The following is a 15638-nucleotide window of genomic DNA, read 5'->3' on the forward strand; positions in this document are numbered from 1 at the left end:
TGAGAAAATATGTACGTCTAAATGAGGGCTCACAGTCACCTCTAACGGTGGCTCGCGTTACTCGTAAACCAGAGCCATTAAGAGATTTCTGTTTGATAAACTCATTCAATGGGGGAGGAGCCAAATTGTGAATAACTTTATAAATCAGACAAGCAGATTTAAATATTTTAAAATTTGAGAGACTTAAAAAACTATATTAATCAATAATGTTACAGTGATGGTAAGAAAAAGGCTTCTTATCCAAAACACTAAATGCCCTTTTGTAGCATGATTCAACAGGTCTAATAACAGAAGATATTACCAGCATATGACCAGCTGGTAATGCAGTACTCAATATGAGACAGAACCATTGAGTGTAGGAAAGTGATTGCTGCTCTGTTTGTCAAAGATGTTCTAATATGTTTAAAATTCATTATATTAAAGTTAGTTATTTTTACAATGTTTTGAGCATGCTTTTGAAAGGACAGTTTTGAATCTAAATAGACCCCAAGGTATTTAAATACTTCAACACTGCCTCTGCCAGCTTGCCTTATTCCCATAGTGCATTTTGGTGCCATGTGTTCCCCAGGTAAGCTACGTACACGCACCCGGCCATCCACGTGATGTAAAAGAAAACGTGATTCATCAGACCAGGCGACCTTCTTCCATTGCTCCGTGGTCCAGTTCTGATGCTCACATGCCCACTCAACATGTCAACATGTGCAGCCTGACTGGTCTGCCCCATACACTGTGTATTCTGACACCTTTCTATCAGAACCAGCATTAACTTCTTGAGCAATTTGAGCTACAGTAGCTCGTCAGTTTAATTGGACCACACGGGCCAGCCCCCCATGTGCATCAATGAGTCTTGGCCGCCCATGACCCTGTCGCTGGTTCACATCTGTTCCTTCCATGTACCATTTTTGATAGATACTGACCACTGCAGACCAGGAACACCCCACAAGAGCTGCAGTTTGGGAGATGCTCTGACCCTGTTGTCTAGCCATCAGAAATTGGCCCTTGTTAAACTCTAAATCCTTGCCCATTATGTTTGCCCATTTTCTCTACTTCTAACACATCAACTTTGAGGACAAAATGTTCACTTGCTACCTAATATATCCCGCCCACTGACAGGTGCCGTGAGGAAGAGATAATCAGTGTTATTCACTTCACCTGTCAGTGGTCATAATGTTATGCCTGATCGGTGTATATACAAGAATACTTTTTATTTACAAGGTAGTTAAATGCCTACCGTTTCGATAGATCTTAGTGATCTTAGTGACTTAGTGATCTGCTGAATAACTCATTACAGGTTTTTCTACAGCACTAGGAGACATTTTATCACAATTACTGCTATGAGCTATGTTCAAACACAAGGGTATACTAAGTGTACCTCCAGGCTATAGTTTTCATTGTCTTCACACTAATATTACCAAGAGACTGCCAATGCTGTATGTTATGAGCACCTATGATGAGCTCTCCTAGGATCAATTTAGCACTTGACATTATTGTACAAAAATAAGTTTATTCAAGTGTGCTATTAGTATACTTCTTTTAAACTAAAAATAAGACAATATACTTTCAGTCTACTTTGTATGTACTTCTCAGAAATATACTTTAAATTGCACTTAAGTATACTTGGTTTATACTGACAGAAAAATCTAAGTATATTTGGCCTATACTTCTACTCAATCTTTTGATCAAGATATAATTAAAAGTATAATTAAGTAGTCTAACTATACTTGGATTGTAGTTGTGTTTAATCTTTTGGTTAATTAGCATATTAAATACTTTTTTTCACATAGTTTTACATACTGTCTTATAAACGTACATTGTTTGAAAATATTGATTTATAAAGAAAACAGATTTGTTCCTCATTCAGAGTATCCAATGTTAGTTACATATGAATTTACTAAAATTCTATTTTACTCAGTCCCTCCAGAAAAACGCGATTATGCGATCGCGTGATTTAACGCATAATCAGCCAAAGTCCGCATATTCATGCGGGGGCCGCATTTTTTCAAATACGCCGCACTTTCGCCGCATAAATTGCCTATTTCCGCGTGCAAAATATGCGGGGCTATCATGATTTCATAATCCCCGCATTTTCGTTGCATAAAAAGTCATATATATTAGCAGAAAGTTGAAAAATGTTCGTTTACTTCACACAAGAGCCGCCATTTCCGCCTATTGCCATGGGAACGTTTTGAAGTGACGTGATTACCCGACGCGAACGTCATCGAAAAGCTTCAAACCCCGTGGAGAAACCATAGATACCGGTGAAACCATGATGAAGCACAAACTCCCATTGGCCAACAAAAATAACAGCAAAAGAGCAAAGCAGTTTCCCTGTGTGCTGACTGATTTCAAAACACAGCATCATGAAGCTTTGAAGCGTTATGAATCAATGAGTCGATTCAGCGGTTTGAAGCGTTATGAATCAATGAGTCGATTCAGCGGTTTGAAGCGTTATGAATCAATGAGTCGATTCAGCGGGTTGGATCGCCAAAGTCACGTATTTCAGCAGTTTGACACGCGATCCGAATCATGAATCGACTCGATGATTCATAGCATCATGATGCTGTGTTTTGAAATCAGTCATCACTATATAAGTCGTTATTTAGTTTTTTTTGCACACAATAACTATTATCGTCGCTTCATAAAGTTATTGTAGAACCACTGAAGTGAGATGGACTTTGTAACGACGTCTTTAGTAGGCTACCTTTTATGGGTCTTGAGAGTGTACATTGTGCCAATGGAGGCCTTTCTGAGCCATCGGAATTCAACTAAAATATCTTAATTTGTGTCCAACAACATAAAGGGAAGTCATTAATGACATAATTTTCATTTTTAGGTGAACTAACCCTTTAAGAGATTGCACTTTGTGCATTGGAATCACTCAAATGTCTGTTTTGTATAGCGACATCTGTAAAACAGGAAGTTATTTATTAATTTTTTCAGAAGTTGTAGCATATTCCTTTTGTAAAGCTACAGAACTTGATTGACTAAATGTTTTGTAAATTTGAGCCATTATTAAGGTCTTCAATAAAACAAGATGAGAACTTAAATATTCCAGCACTTTCTGTGATGTAGTGCTTTTTTTCTCTTTCTCATCAAACCGCAGTTTTTGCAAGTTCCCGCAATTTTATCGCATAAAATTGCATAAATATCCCGCATTTTTCATCGCATTTTTTAAGAAAACGTGCCGCATAATTTTTTAGCAGGATTTTTGCCCGCAACAATCACAAAAAAAAGCCGCATTTTTCTGGAAGGACTGTATTTTACTCTTTCCCGGCCATTGACTGAATTTTCCGGCTATCCATGTATTCACTGTTATACGGTAGGGGCGCTATTACGCATCTTCTAGTACAGAATCTCTGGATCAAAACAGATGTGAAGAAGGAGAAACAAGTGGAAAAAAAAGATTGCGGTACCGCTTTAGATTACAGCCCGGAAAGTACTGCATAAGTAAAACTAATTTACAGCGTAACTTTCGGTAATTAAAGTGTAACTATGAAGTATGTATGTGTATTTATAAGGGAACAACCAACATGTAATATTTGGGGAATAAAGGGGTAACTACCAGGAAAATTAACAAATTATTTATACTGTAAGTATTTTTATTTAAAGGGTAATTATCTGTGTAGTTACAGGGAAAGTGGTGCTTGTTATTCTATGTAGTTACAGGGTAAGTATGTGTAACAACAATGAGTTTCGGGGAATAATTAATTCAAATGGTATAAATATTCATGAGTCTATGAATATGATTTGCTTGTTGTACAGACAATATTAACTGATAACGGAACCTTTAATCATTTAAAAGTAACCTTTATCCAAATTGATTTCTTCATCAATTATCAATCTTACAAACCTTAAGAAACATTGATCTGCTTGATCAGGACAAATAATATTTCTTATGTTTGTACAATTTGTATTACTGAAGTAGTAATACAAGAAAATCAAGCTTAAATGGGTAGCTAAAATCTTACGTCTCATTGACTTCGATATTTGTGAGCAAAACAATACGGATTCACTTCAATGCAATCATTGGGTTTTAATAAAACAACTACAGTTTACAAAGCTACGATTCACACGGGGGAAATATGCATATATATGTAGGAGAAAACAAACAATATGGTACAAACAAGGACAAATCAAACTTAACGAATAATATAAAGGGAAAAAGAATGATGGAAAGAGAGAATTAACGAGGGAGAGAGAGAGAGAGAGAGACAGAGAGACAGAGAGAGACAGCTTCACAGCCCTTTTGCAAGAGCCCTCAAGGAATTAACAATTAATAATTCAGACAACCTTTTACAAGCAGTTTGATTGTGAAATAGAATACTTGCATTACTATGGCTTTTCGTGTGTAAGTGTCTGAGTTCGAATCGTCAGAGGAGTTCGCTAAGGATCAGCGGAAGCTGCCGGTCTGTCTCTCCATGGCGGGGATGCCTCCTCTCAGGGTTGCGAAGACCAGGGGTGGTCTTCCCCTCCATGGCGAAATGCCAAGGGGTTCTTCTCTTGTGGCAAAATGCAAAGAGTTGACGGTCAGTTTCGTTCTTATAGAGGGAATGGCCGACGCCCAGAGAGTTGGAGGGATCCAATCACGTCTGGGGAGACAGAAGGCGCGAGTGTTCCATTGTTTTTGGATACCCCTCCTCTTGGTTAATCAATTAGGTCATCACTTTAAGCCTCTATTCTTAGAAAGCTGGTACTTCTGTAATAATGCATCTTGTTGCAATTTGTGAACGAGATTCGGTACAGTCGGGTCTCTGCGATGACAGAGATACCACACACTGTCATTCTGCGATTTGAGGATACAGAGTTACAGGATTTCCACAGTTACTGGCGTACAGAGTTTGATTTACATACAGTGAACATCCTAGTTATTCTAATACATTGTATAAAGACATTAAATCAACCAAATATATATATATATATTTAAAAGTTATTGAGGCAGCTTTGGTCCACATGGTTCAAATGACGCTGAATGGGTGTGTGTTGGACAGTTCAGTGTGCTCCGCTATGTGTGTGTGTGTGTCCATTCGCACAAAGGGTGTGTTGATAATTAAATCAACACACAGGCCCTTTGTTTAAGTATGATTTGATTAGAAAAGTCACGAGGGCTGTGAGGAGTTCAGACTTTGGCCATCCTGCCAGATGACTGATTGAATCAGAGCATTATTGCTACAGTTTCCCCCCTTTTGTCGGATGATGTCCTATGGTCATTATCGGACAACCCCCATCACAATGGTCAGATGGCAGGTGAATTGGGACGGTTGGACAGCAGGTGTTTGTTATGGCTGAGGAGCCAGCTCGATGAGGTTTGCATCTGCTTCTGGCGTGGTACCCTCCCTCCGGGGTTTCCATCGGAGACCTCCAGACACAGCTGTTGTGAGTTTGGCTGTAGAGGTTCTCATCTCGTTGAACTTCCTGTACAGGAGAAAGGCTATCCCCAGGGTTAGGGTATTGCCGATGATCATGGAGATACATAGTGCAGTGTCAGCTGCGGTCCAGGTTTGGACAACAGGCGAGGTATTCAGGATAGGCAATCGGGACAATGCTTGGAGGGCTGTGTCGAGGGGAGCAATGTCAATGAGCTGAGGCCCCCCTTTTTCAATCCACCGTTCTAGTTCCGGATCCAGGGTGAAGTTGTGGTCCTTGAAAAAGGCTGGGATTTCTAGCTCTGACTGATACTCTTCACTCGGAAGATGGTACAAAGCCAAATCGTCCAGGTGGAGGATGGCCCCTCACGATACTTGGATCCACATGCTCTGGTCAAGCAAGTTGATACGGGTGGCGGTGTCATGCTGGTCGTAGATCAGCTTAACGGTACGCACCGGAGTGTTGACGAGCCACCTGTCACCTACGATCTCTGCCTGCGTCTCGGTGACTTGGGTACGAGGCGTGGCGTCGGTAGGGCAGCGGGTATTGCTGATCATCGGTTGCAGTCCGCAGATTGCTTCGGTGTTGTCTCTGAGGAAGGGCTTGGTAGTGAATGTCTTTAGTCAGGGTACACATGTGCAGGTTCGAGGCTAAGTACAGCTGTGTATCGCTGTCGTGGTAGGCGACCACCTCGGAAGTGCGCACCTTAAGGTGTGTGTTACCCTTCCAAAAGCCCACATTGATAATGTCTTTGAGTCGGTAGATTTGGCTCGACTCGATGATGGGTAAGTTAAGAAGGAAGCCCATCTCCTTCTGCTCGTGGTCCACATAAAGGGGAATGGCGCTACCCAGAGAGTAGGCATGGTGTACTTGCAGAGGGTCGGTGGGTGTGTTGATAGCGGACCCCAGCACACTTTGCACCAGGCTTAAGGGTATAAGGTATGGTGGGATTCTACCCATGGCTAAGCTGTCGATGGAGGAGCTTACTTCCCGTAGCATGTCAGTCATTAAGGCTGTGACCAGCTGCATTTGAGCAAAGTCATTCTGGAAGACGGTAAATAGCTGTTTCATGGAGTTCACGGTCTGGTTCAACAGGACACTGTGGGTGTTTAGAATTACCACCGTTCCTCTCAATGTTTTGCCGACAGTTTGTAAAGCTGCACTCTGTGTGGTGAGTTGCTCTTTTAGCTGTGGAAGTTCAGTCTGAATTTCAGCCACATGCCGTCTTATCGTGGCTATGTTTACGGCGTTGACACTGGACATGCCAATGTTAAACAGAGTTCCAACGGCGGCGGCGGCGGCTCCGAGCAACGCTCCCAGGAACCGTTTGGAGCGGCGGTTGTGTCCGCCTGACTCCGCTTGGGTGACTGTCATCTTCTCCAGTTGGTTGAGCATGTGCGTGACATCGGCCTATGCATGGAGGAGAGAATCCTCTGTCCACCGGGCACCGGCCCAGCTGTACTGGGCTACTGCGTGGGGGTTGTGTGCTCTGTAGACGTTGTGAGGGTCGAGTCGAACGTACACTTTCTGGGTGTGTGTCCGGCAATTGGTGATCAGGAGGTATGCTGTGGTTTGGGCGGTGTCGTTGGGTGCTGGCAGGCACTCTACCCATTTGGTAAACTGGCACACCACTGTGAGGAAGTACTTGTTGCCTCTTGCGGACCTGGGCAGGGGTCCCACCCAGTTGATTTGTAGGTCTCACCACAGGAACGTGATCCCTCTGCATTGCAGTGGGGCTCTGTGGTTCGGGTTTGCTGGTTGGAACTGGCAGCAAACCAGGCACTCTCTGACACACTCTACCACATCTTGTTGCATCCCGGGCCAATATGCCACCTGTTTCAGTGTGTCATACGTGGCCCTGGTGCTGTGGTGTCCAGCACATGGTGTGTCGTGGGCGTACATTAGAACATGTGTCTGGAGTTATGTAGGTGTCTGAGGCCTGAATCATCAGTGAGCTCAGAGTCAGTGATAGGGTGGCTGGAGGCGTCAGAGAGGTGGTCAAGAATTGTCTTTATTGCAGTGTCAGAGGCTTGCATATCTGCAATGTCGTTGTTAGACATCTGTGGAGTTAGCGATAGCGGCTGCGAGGCGGGCATTGTAGCCGGGGCCGGTCGCTTGCTGCGGGTTAGCACTGCAACGTTGGGGCTGGATGTGGGGTTTGGGGGTGCCCACATGTCGCCGTGTAGTGCGCCCGTCTTGGCGAGGGCGTCAGTTTGGTCATTTAAGTCTTTGTCGAGACCTGGTAGCTTCGAGTGTGCTTTTACCTTCTTCCAGTACACTGTCAGGTCATGTGTTCTTGTGATGTTGTCACATTCCTGGAACAGGTGTTGGTGTTTGACTGGCTTGTTGTTAGCGGTCCTGAAACCATTCTGTTTCCAGCTTGGAAGGTGGCACACGAAACTGAGTCTGGCATAGTTTGAGTCTGAGCAGATGAGCAGTTCTCTGATGTCATGTGCTGATGCGATCTGTAGGGCTATGATAATAGCTGCTATCTCTGCACATTGTGATGACTGAGGACCCAACTTGAAGTGGTGGGCATCGCTGATCGTTCACCCACAGCACTCCTGCACCTGCCTTGAGGATGCCGTCGTGGTTGTAGGAGCACCCTTCGACGTAGGCCGTGGGCATGCCCTGGCACGCATTCGGTTCAAAGTATCTGTGACAGGTCAGTTGTTGTTGTTGGGGTTCTTGTGCATCCGCTGCAGCAGCAGGCGTGTTATCAGAGCAGTTTTGGCATGCAGCCAGGCCATTGCCCAGTGCAGACTTGTGATTCTGTGCATATCGTGCCTCAACGTTGCGTCCCTGGAGGGCCATTAACCACATGGCTATACGTGAATTAGTGACAACGCCATCTCGGATGCGTTGGCTGTTGAGGAACATTACGGGCTGGTGGCAAGTCTCAATGATAACTTTCTGTGCCCCAATGTAGTTGGAGAATCGCTGAATGGCCCACACTGTGCAGAACAGAGCTTTTTCACAGTCTTAGAACTTGCACTCTGGTGGGAGAAGCGTCTTGCTGGCATATGCGACCACCTTCTTGTCTTGGTCATGTCGTTGATATAGGCCAGCACTGAGACATTGGTCGGAAAAACCCGGCTTCCAGGTAGAATTCCTTCTGTGGATCGGGGTAAGCAAGGCATGGAGCTGTGCATAAATGTCTTTTTAGTGCATACCCCTAGAAAACTGCCCAGCTCAGAGGTGTTAGTAGGAGGCTTGATGTTTTGAATGGCATGAATACGGTTTGACTGAGGTTCAATGCCTTGGGATCTGATTAGCAGGCCCACGTAGTTGACCTTGGTCCGGCACCACTGTCCTTTGTGGAGGGCGATCTTGGCACCGGCTGCGGATTGTTCGTTCAAAACATAGTCTCTTTCTTTCAGGTGGTCGGCCACCGTTGTGCTCTTCATGAGAACGTCGTCTACATAGATCAGGTTGGTCTTGAGAGGTGTAGCAGGTTCATCAGTCTCACCGACAGGCTGGTGGGAGACTCTGTGTACTGCGAGGTGACTAACCTCGGTCAGCTCCGTTCGGCACAACTGGTCTTTGGTCATCGGCATGACAGACGTGATGGCAATGAATTTCAAGGGTGCAGTGAACAGTGTGTTATCTGTACTCCCTTCGGGTATCAGTGCAGGTGGAATGGGCCCAATGATGGGTAGTACAATTTCAAAGTCATGAAAGTCATGGCTCACTAGCCATCCCAGCCGGTAGGCCTTGGGAATGTTGATGTCAGTTGCTGTGCAGTTGTTGAAGAGGATGTAGACTACACAAGATGACACTTCAGTGAGGGGTGTGACTTCAAGTGTGAGTCCGAGTTCCACACATTCAGGTGAGGGTTGGAAGAAACCCAGCGTGTGGTTTAAGGTTTGGCCACATCGCATGTTGAGTCGAACAGCGACCCCTTTGGTGTATGCTGGTATCACCGTTCCCTGTTCATTGACTAGGGTGCAGACCTCCGGGATGGTCTGTCCTGTAATGAAGTTGTCATGACTGATGGAAACGTGTGGCTGTAAAGTCAGTGGGGTTTCAAGTCGACCTTGCCTGAGGTCCATGGCAGAGATTAGCCCCTGGTCTGATTCTGGATCAGAGTATTCACGAATTAAAGCTCGTCGTAGCTGCCAGTAGTCCGCTTTGACAGTCTCTGGTTGACGGTCTAGAAAGCTATGTATGTCCCGGTTAGACGTGATTCTGAGTAGGTACAATCTGTCTGAAGTGTTCACGTTAGCGACAGTCTGCAGGTGAAAGTCTAGTTCTTGCAAGTAGGCGTGAACGTTGTGTCCTCCTGCAGGGTCTGGGCTGAACGTAGGGATATTTTTGGCCAGCTTGTCAAGGTCTTTATGAGCTACGTGGCTGCTGACCCTGACTTCCTGGAAGGGCTTCCCTTCCTCCGCCGCTGGCGGGGATTCGTGGAGGCTAGCGGGTGACAGTCTTAACAGTGGGCTGTCACCCCCCTTTCTAGCTCTTGGTTCTTGGCTAAAAGATGCGGACCAGCTGGTCGGGGGAAACTCTGTGTGGTGCGTTTCCCCTTCCCAGTCACTTTGCAGTTTATATGAATGTTTCAGTTCTCTGTGAACAAGGTCAAGTTCATCTTTGAGCTCATGTCTTTGCTGGACAAGCTCATTGATCTCTGCTCGGGCAACCTGCAAGTGTTTTTCGGAGGCTTTGACTTTAGCATCTCTGTCTTTGAGTGCAGTGTTGGCTCTCTCTAGGAGGGCTTCGCCTCGCAGGAGCTGTTCGTTGAGTTCTTCCCTGATGTCTTTCTCTGACTGCTCTCTGCGGTCTGTGTCCAGACGCAGATTTTCTAGGGTCTTTCGAAGTCTTTCTACTTCTTTATCTCATTCTGTGTCCGTTTCACCCTCTTTCTCTGTCTCTAGAAGTAGCTGATCTAGATGACGCTGGTTGAGGGCCTGGTTTCTCCAGGCCTCCTCGGCTTGGAGCTTTAGCGCTGCCGCTTCCTGTTCCAGGTCGGTGTGGCTCTTTTCTCTTAGCCGTGCCTGGGCGACAAGGTTGTGGGTGAGGCTCCCGAGGATCTTGGCCAGTTCTTTGTGAGAGTAACTCTGCGTCAGGTCATGTGCCGTCAGCTTGTCTAGCTGTGTCGAGTTCCTCCTGGCTCAGCTGTTGCAGATCACTGGTGTCCTCAGACAGAACAGTGCTCGTCATCGCTTCCAGCCATATCGCTAGGCGATCCCAAGGGAGAGTGGGACTGGATGAACTTGACATACTGGTTCACTGTGGGCGAGAGAAACACAGCACACACACACAAAGAGGCCAATGCAAGTTTGTTCTAAGGTTAAGGAGCTCTTGTACGGACTATGCTGTCGACAAGAATTTTGGCTAACTGATGTAGACAGTTAGGCAATTAGGCGGGCCACTTTTTGGGCCGGCCTGAAATAGAGACTTTGACAGGCGGTAGCCCTGTGGGTCACCTGGTGACGCCGGCTGCTCGGTTGTCACTCTATTACTTAGCTTTCCTTGGGGTCTCTTGGTGAACTGAAAGAAACAAGATTACGACAGTCCGGACAGTGAAGGTAGGAAAGAGCACAGTGAAAACAAACACAAAAATGAATTGGTCTGCAATAAAAAGGAAAATAAGCGTGAACACTGGTAGTGTTAGAGAAACACTAAAGGGACTAAGCCTGCTACCTTTCGTAAGAGTTTCTGTTAGGGCCTACAGCATGTGTGGCTATCGGGGTAGGAAATCTAGGAAGAGGGTGCGGCTTAGAGAGGAAAGGTGGGCCAAACGTTTAGGCTATACTCGGGGAGTATCTAATATTTGGCTTATAGTGTGAGTTTTATCACATTTAGTTTATCCGGGGCAAATTGAAGTCGCTCAGGTGGAAAACCAGCGGCGCAGTCGGCCTTCCGGGCGTTCACAAACACCCAACTGCCGTGTCCTCAGTCCTTCGTTACTCTGTATCGCGTTACGCCCACTCAAACAGCTTATGACTTTAAACACAACCTCGGCACGTTCCCTAGAACCCTCTTTTTCAAGAGTGGCCCCCTATTAGGCCACGGTTTAGGTACTGGTCCCAGAAATTGCCTTGTGTGTGTCAGCTGGACTGTTTGACTGGCTTTGGAGTGTCAAATTGCTGATGTTGCCACTGCGGGCCGCAACGGCGGACAGAGGTAAAAGAAACCGAGATTCACACGCAGCCGGTGCCGGTCACGTCGGTTGGACAACCTTGCTCGTGGAGACCAGTTTGAGACGACTCTCAATTCACCACAGATGCTTGTGAGCCCTACAATAAATACACAAAGAGGGTAAACAGGTGAAATCAAAATGAATTAAGACTCTATTGTTTACCGGATCGAGTGATTTATGGTTGCAGGCGAAAAGGAAGTGGAAAAGAGAGAGAAAGCTGTAAGCTTACTTAGCAGGGTACGGCCACACGGTGGCGTCCTTCCTTCCAAGTGGACTGTCAGTAACTTTAAGAACCTAATTTAAATTTAAGTTAGAGGAAATTCATTTTTCCTTTTAAACTCAAATTCAAATAAATGTGTTTAATCAGCGAGAACGGAGACCTGGTTGCTGCCTAATGCTAGTAAAATTGCATAAATGAAAACGTTTCTAACAGTAATCAATAAACAATTCACATGCTCTACTTAGGAAGGAAATTAAGTTTGTTAAGACAAAATTAATAACGGAGAGTAAAACTATCCGAAAATACCCGTGAGATGGCGCAGTCGAGTCCACCCAGACTAGAGTTAGTTAGGAGGAACGCTCACCAGATAGCGCTGTTGCGCCCGCTCGGGATAAAGTTTTGTTGAAGTGTAATTCGAGAGCTGTTAGGTCGCGCCCTCTGGTGTCTAGCACGCAGAGTTGCACCTGCTCGTGTGACTGAAGACCAAAAATCAAATGATGGTCGCACACAGAATTAACACAAATCACAATTACTTTTTAGACCACAGCGGATCTTTTTGTGCTATATTGGCACAAACAAATTGGCAGGATTCATTCGCTGCACAAGAAAAATGTGGATACAGGAATTACTGTCTGTTTACGTCACATTTACAAGAACTCCAATAGACATTTTTCAAACTGGCAGACGGTCAGTCAGCATTTATGAGTCAAATGTTTTAGGTCTCCGATTTGGGTAGCTACGCCAATGTTAAACCAGGAGTTTTATCGTTTATCTTAACGATTTAATATTAGGCCTTTTATTGAAGAGAGTAAACTCGCTCAATTTCAATCTTCCGCTTGAAAGAAGATTTCTTAGTTCAAATCAAGCGGGATAAAACAATATTACGCATGTACGGACTGTACAGAGATTTCTTTATCTCTGCAGGACATCTAATATTGCCAATTTAGCATGTGTTAATATGCTTAAGCTGAGCTCGGCGTTGTGCCTTGCCAGTCAAGTCAAGTCAAGTCAACTTTATTTATATAGCGCTTTTAACAATGTAGATTGTTTCAAAGCAGCTTTACAGTGTTAAACAGGAAAATAATGCAGCATAATTTTATTCAGCTGTATAGCCATTCTGGAAAAATTTCAAGTATCATACAGTGACAGTGTGGGCTTTAGATCAATAATTTGATCAGTAATTTAGTTTAAATGGTTAATTTAGTTTATTATTTAGATGTATTTCGATGTTTAGTTGAAAAATTTAGTGTCCCCAACTGAGCACGCCAAGCCAGAGGCAACAGTGGCAAGGAAACCAAAACCCCATTAGGTGACCTAATGGAGAAAAATAAACCTTGGGAGAAACCAGGCTCAGTCGGGGTGCCAGTTCTCCTCTGGCCAATTAACAAACAGCGTATTATTATTATTATTCTGGCAGTTTTACAGCTCGGAGGTCATAATAGATCAGAATATTCGAGGGACCGGGGGCAACATGCTGGAGACGGGTTTATTGAGGATGATGTTGATTAAATAATTATTAAAGTGCAATATTCGAATGATCGGAGGCAACACGCAGGAGACGGGTTTATTGAGATGCCGTGTCGATGAGGCAGTTTCAGGGGGAGTCTAATCACGGTCTCCCAGACACTTCGGGGTCCTGTGTTGGTCTTCTCTGGGCGCAGGTCCACCATCTGATCTGGATACGGCCCGGATCCAGCTGACTGCAGTAAACCTCGGGATAAAACAGAGAGACTAACATTAGCGTAGATGCCATTCTTCTGATGATGTAACGAGTACATCAGGTGTTATGGGAAGTGTTCCCGGTTCCGGCTGACCTAGTTAATGCAGCCTAACAATCATTTCATTGAAAAAGTGTTTTATGTGTATGCCACAGTAAAGAGATGTGTTTTTAGTCTAGATTTAAACTGACAGAGTGTGTCTGCTTCCCGAACAATGTTAGGAAGACTGTTCCAGAGTTTAGGTGCTAAATAGGAAAACGATCGACCGCCTGCAGTTGATTTGGATATTCTCGGTATGATCAACTGGCCAGAATTTTGAGACCGCAGTAGACGTGATGGAGTATAATATGTTAAGAGCTCGCTCAAGTATTGGGGAGCTAAACCATTTAGTGCTTTGTAAGTAATAAGTAAGATTTTAAAATTTATGCGATGTTTAATAGGCAGCCAGTGCAGTGTTGACAGAACTGGGCTAATATGGTCATACTTCCTGGTTCTAGTAAGAACTCGAGCTGCTGCGTTTTGGACCAGCTGGAGTTTATTTATTAAGCGAGCAGGGCAACCACCCAGTAGAGCATTACAATAATCTAACCTTGAGGTCATGAACGCATGAACTAACTGTTCAGCATTTTGCATTGAGAGCATGTGCCGTAATTTAGATATATTTTTAAGATGGTAGAAAGCAGTTTTACAGATGCTAGAAACGTGGCTTTCAAACGAAAGATTGGTATCAAAGAGCACACCCAGGTTCCTCACTGACGACGAGGACTTGACAGAACAGCCATCAAGTGTTAGACAGTATTCTAGGTTACTACTTGTGGAGCTTTTTTGTCCAATAATTAAAAATTCAGTTTTTTCTGAATTGAGTTGCAGGAAATTACCAGTCATCCAATGTTTTATATCAGCTATGCATTCCGTTAATCTTGTGAATTGGTAAGTTTCTTTAGGGCGTGAAGAAATATAGAGCTGAGTATCGTCAGCATAACAATGAAAACTAACGCCATGCTTCCTAATGATATCTCCCAGTGGTAGCATGTACAGGGTGAAGAGTAGCGGTCCTAGCACTGAGCCTTGCGGTACTCCATACTGAACTTGCGATCGGTGTGACATATCTTCATTTACTACTACAAACTGATAACGGTCGCATAGGTATGATTTAAACCATGATAATGCAATTCCACTAATACCTACATAATTTTCGAGTCTATTCAAAAGAATGTTGTGGTCGATAGTATCAAATGCAGCGCTAAGATCGAGTAACACTAATAGAGAGATACAGCCACGATCGGATGATAAGAGCAAATCATTTGTAACTCTGACGAGAGCAGTCTCAGTGCTATGATACGGTCTAAATCCTGACTGGAAATCCTCACAGATACCATTTCTTTCTAAAAAGGAACATAATTGTGAAGACACTGCCTTTTCAAGTATTTTTGACAGAAAGGGTAGATTTGAGATTGGTCTATAATTGACTAAATCTGTAGGATCAAGTTGCGGTTTTTTAATAAGTGGTTTAATAATTGCCAACTTAAAAGTTTTCGGTACATATCCTAATGACAAAGATGAATTAATGATATTAAGAAGAGGATCTATGACCTCTGGTAGCATCTCTTTTAATAGCCTAGTTGGTATAGGGTCGAGCATACATGTTGTCGATTTTGATGATTTAACGAGTTTAGCCAATTCTTCTTCTCCTATAGCAGTGAATGAGTGTAATTTTTCCTCAGTGACACTACAATGCTCTGTCTGATGTGATGCTGTATTAGACGGCTGCATGGTTAAAAAATTTTTCCTAATATTATCAATCTTACATGTGAAGAAGTTCATAAAGTCATTACTGCTGTGCTGTTTACAATCATCAGAAGTTGAAGCTTTATTTTTGGTTAATTTAGCCACTGTATCGAATAAATACCTTGGGTTGTGTTTGTTTTCTTCCAAGAGAGTTGAGAAATAAGCAGATCTAGCAGTTTTTACAGCCTTTCTGTATGTGATCATGTGCTCTTTCCACGAATTACGAAATACCTCTAATTTTGTTTTCTTCCAGCTGCGCTCCATTTTTCTGGCTGCTGTTTTAAGGGCCCGGGTGTGCTCGTTGTACCACGGCGTTGGACTATTTTCTTTAATCTTCTTTAAGCGCAGAGGAGCAACTGTGTCTAAAGTACTGCAAAAGAGAGAGTCAATAGTTTCTGTTGCAACA

Source organism: Gobio gobio (assembly GCF_949357685.1).
Source record: "Gobio gobio genome assembly, chromosome: 9".
Taxonomy (NCBI): domain Eukaryota; kingdom Metazoa; phylum Chordata; class Actinopteri; order Cypriniformes; family Gobionidae; genus Gobio; species Gobio gobio.